At 37.6% G+C, this 4,800-nt stretch overlaps 1 protein-coding gene across 2 annotated transcripts in view; it reads right to left on the reverse strand.

Annotated features, from left to right (window-relative positions):
• Positions 1–4,800, reverse strand: part of LOC106879970 (zinc finger protein 708) — a 45,794-nt gene that overhangs the window by 33,837 nt on the left and 7,157 nt on the right. The gene's annotated exons all lie outside the window — the stretch shown is intronic.

Raw genomic sequence — 4,800 nt, forward strand, 5'->3', positions numbered from 1 at the left:
AGTACAGTAGACCATTCTGTAAACCACACCTAAATGAAATCTGAAGTATTCTCAAGACAGTACTAAAGAATAAAATTTTAGCTAAGACATACCAACTCAGTACTTGGATTATTGTGTTGAGTCAAAGCTTTTGCAATAGTTTGTTAAGTTATTTGTTTTATTTGTCAAGTTGCAAAAGCAGCCTAGAATTCAAAGTAGAGGCCTTCGTATTGCACTGTCTGAAACCACCTTTGATCTCACACTGATACCAGTTTTTGCCTTTCAATGCAAAGAACTCCTTCACTGACGCTTCCACATCCTCTTGGTTGAAGAAGTACCATGAACACAGCACTTGAGCTATGGATCAGAACAAGTAATTATCCAAAGGAGATATTTTTCTGCAATCCTAACATGCATAAACATATCACCAATCATAGGCATTTTGAACACAAGGTGATACTCTGCCTATGGTGGAATTACATGGGGGGTAATTCACTATGAATTTGTCCCAGACCATCAAACCATTGATGCCAACCTGTACACCAAACAGCTGGAGCAGATGTATGCCATTGTGTGGCAAAAATACTCTGCATTGGTTCACAGAAAGTGGGCTCTTCTGCAGCCAGTCAATGAAATACCTCATACCACTTGAATGACCTGGAATAAACTCCTTGAGGGAATTAAACTGATGCCACACTCAGCATATAGTCTGGACTTAGCTTCCTCAGATTATTACTTATTCTGATCCATGGCTTACTTCCTGCACTCATGATACTACCTCAACCAAGAGGAAATGGAAGCCTCAGTGGAGGAGTTCTTCCCCTCAAAGGACAAGAACTAACAGAATGGTGGTTTCAGATGGTGCAATACAATGGCCTCTACTTTGAATGCTAGACTGCTTTTGTTGTAGCTTGATGAATGAAGCAAGTAAGTTACCAAAATATTGAAAAACTTTTGACTCAACACAATAAATACATCAACATTTCTAGCCTCATCAGATCATACTAAAATGTAATCTGTGAAGTATCCTCACTCAAAATTATGCAACTTAGCATAAATTTGTACACACTAGAGAGACCACAACACTGTGCTATTGAAAAATAGGACATATTGTAGCTGTAGTTGCTAGGTGTAAAGTGATAGAAACCATCAACATACCATTATACAGAAAACATTCTCCAGTATAAAAATGTTGCTCTGTTGTGTGAGGGGGAATGACAAGACTGAAATTGGTAACAAACATACCACTGTGTGGCTAAGAAGTTAGCTTTCCAACCATGTAGTTTCAGGTTCAGTCCCTGCACAATACTTTGGGCAAGTGTTCTCCAAGCCAACCTAAGCCTTGAGAGTGGACGTGGTTGATGGAAACTGAAAGAAGTTCATTGTGTATGTGTCTGTGTGTTTACAATTGTGCATCTCTAAAAATTACTGTTACAACATTTGTTGTCATTTCTTCTGTCAATAAATTATCCACTAAGTTTTTCCTTTCAAAGAACTGTGAGAAACAGATAAGGATTAGTGACTGGAAAGGCACCTGGTTGTAAAACAGTGACTTAATAATATGTTCATTTAACCCATCCAACCATCCTAATATAGAAAAAAATTGATGAAAACTGTATGAATGAATATATGTGTATGTGTGTGTGTGCATATATTTATATATATATGTGTGTGTGTGTATTTACATATGCATATAGGCAAATATATACTTACAACGCAACCACACATATAATAGGGAGAAAACATTGTATATGATGGATAGGTAGCATCCATGAATTGTTTTAAAAAGGCCATTCCAGACTGTTTGGAGAAAGAGAAGAAAAGCTTTACATCTTTACTTTGTGGGCTTTATTCAAAGTAGATACTGTTATATAATAATAATAATAATAATAATAATAATAATAATAATAATAATAATAATAATAATAATAAAGGTTGTGGTGGAAAGATGTAGTCAGAGATTAATAACAAATATATTTTTGAAGTAAATTTTCTGAAGGAACTCTTGGAAAAAATATTTATCAGTTTTGGTTGTCTTAAGACATCCACAACCAGAACTGCACAACTTTCTAGGAAAGTTATTCTAGTAGGAATTTTTGCATATAGTGATTATTTTGTCTTTTCTATGAATATTATGTTTTTTAGCATGAAAGAGTTGTTTTTTTTGTCCTGAGAAAGATGTGAATCTAAATGGTTATTAACATACATACAGACATACACACATAAATGCATGCATACAAACAAAATTATATTTATGTATGAAAACCCAAGATAGAGAAAGAATACAATTTCCTACGGGACTTGAATCACACATCTGTTACTGAGAGACCCTGTAACTAATGACAACAAAGAGGTCCTGTCTTAGGCTTATGCTTGTAAATGTTTTTTTTTATGGAAGGGCAGAGACAAACCAATCTAAGAGAATAATAGTTATATTTAAACGTGTGACAATACAAATTTATTATATTTAATAATAATTTCTATGAAATCCTTACTGTTGTGAGTAACATCAATCAGTTTCACAATTGATATTCGGTTCATAAATAACTACCATTAAATTGTCTTAGCAAAACTTCTCTAGTTTCAGAGAAGCTATCCAAGGAAACTCTGAAAGTTAAGTGGCTTTAATTAAGTATCACATGAATTGCAGTGCAAAGGAATGATCTAATGGCTGGAAGTAATTCCCCTAAATCCATACCATTTTCCTGGCAGTTTTCTTGAACAAAGGGCAAATGTTATTGTGTCTCCAAATCATTTCATTGTACCTTAGCTGTTTCTAATTGGATGGTCTGGATTTCTTTTAGTTTGAACAATATTATTCTTGAAAAAAATACAAACATCTGAATTCATAAACTAAAATCCTCAGTCTTTTTCCTCTACTTTTCTTACTGAACAGGGATGGTGTCTCTTGTTGATGAGTGTATAATTTAAAATAACCTCAAAGTAAAGAATAACTCCACCATATACTAACATTTTCTATAGTAGCCACAGCTTTGTTGTTAGTTAATAAGAATTTTGTCCAAAGCAAGAAAAAGTTCTGGAAAAAAAAGCAGCTGGTTTATTCACAGTAAAAAGACAGTTAAAATTGTTGATACAGATGTATCAGTCTCAATATGTAAAACTTCAAGTAAGATGGGTAATTAAGAGGCATTAACTATTAAAGTTTTAAGCAAGTGAAAAGCATCTTGTTTTTACTTGACAATAGTAAAATAGCATGGAGGCGCAATGGCCCAGTGGTTAGGACAGCGGACTTGCGGCCATAGGATCGTGGTTTCAATTCCCAGACCGGGCATTGTGAGTGTTTATCGAGCGAAAACACCTAAAAGCTCCACGAGGCTCCGGCAGGGGATGGTGGTGAACCCTGCTGTAGTCTTTTACCACAACTTTCTCTCACTCTTACTTCCTGTTTCTGTTGTGCCTGTAATTCAAAGGGTCAGCCTTGTCACATTGTGTCACGCTGAATATCTCCGAGAACTACGTTAAGGGTACACGTGTCTGTGGAGTGCTCAGCCACTTGCACGTTAATTTCACGAGCAGGCTGTTCCATTGATCGGATCAACTGGAACCCTCGACGTAAGCGACGGAGTGCCAACACACACACACAGTAAAATAGCATTTAGTAGTGTTTCAATTATTTCCAAGAAAGTACATACCCATTTAGAGTAGTAAGGTTTAGTTACTACACTAGGTTTAGTTTGCTCAACAAATACTAGTAGGTTTAGTAGTTGAGCATTATTAGGTATTGGGTAATCAACTAGAGGTTTCAGTCCTGGATCAGTTTGCTGAGAATTTTTTTATCTATTTTGTATCTTTCGTGTTGCAAGACAGTGTGTGAGAGAGAATCGTGATGTCGTGGGAGAGAAATGTGTTCGCATAGATGATGGTACGCTTGCACTAAATGAGGCTGCAAAGAAAGAGGTTTGGGGATGCCACTATGAAAGATTGCTCAATAAAGAGAATGAATGGGAGAAAGAGAGTCTGCCGAATGTTGACCCAACAGAGGGACCAGCCATCCGAGTTGACAGTACCATGGTAGATAAAGCAATTAAGAGTATGAAGAGAGGGAAGGCTCCCTGCCCATCAGGAATCACTGTAGAGATGCTCAAAATATCTGGCAGTGTCGGCTATAGCCTAGTCACCCGTATTGTTAACCAGGTGATAATGAAGGAGTCATACCCAATGACTGGTGCAGCAGCACCATAGTCAACTAGAGGAGAAGTTTCAGGTGTGGAAGCAAGGACTAGAATCGAAGGGCCTTAGAATCAACCTAGCTAAAACCAAAGTCGTAATAAGTAGGAAGGTAGAAAAATCACAAACACCTTCAGCTAGATGGCCCTGCTTGATCTGTAGAAAAGGCGTAGGTAGAAACTATGAGATGCACCCAGTGCAAGCTATGGACACATAAGAGGTGCAGCAATATCAAAGGAAGGCTAACTAGGAAGTTAGTTTTTGTATGTAGCAGATGTTCAGGAGCTATAAACACTGTAAATGTGCAGAAAACAATTTCTGCCACATTCCAGGGAGAAAAACTAGAAGTGGTTGATAGCTTCCGCTATCTAAGTGACCAAGTTAGTAATGGGGGAGGGTGCACTGAAAGTGTAGCTGCTAGAATAAGAATAGCCTGGGCAAAGTTCAGAGAGCTCTTACCTCTGCACATTAGAAAATCATTCAACCTTTCTGGCACTTGTGCCCGTGGCATGTGTAAGGACTTTCGAGCAAGATCGTTGCCAGTGCCCCTGGACTAGCTCTTGTGCGGGGGGCACATAAAATACACCATTTTGAGCGTGGCCGTTGCCAGTACCGCCTGACTGGCCTTCGTGC

The sequence above is a fragment of the Octopus bimaculoides genome, chromosome 6 (assembly GCF_001194135.2).
Source record: "Octopus bimaculoides isolate UCB-OBI-ISO-001 chromosome 6, ASM119413v2, whole genome shotgun sequence".
Lineage (NCBI taxonomy): Eukaryota > Metazoa > Mollusca > Cephalopoda > Octopoda > Octopodidae > Octopus > Octopus bimaculoides.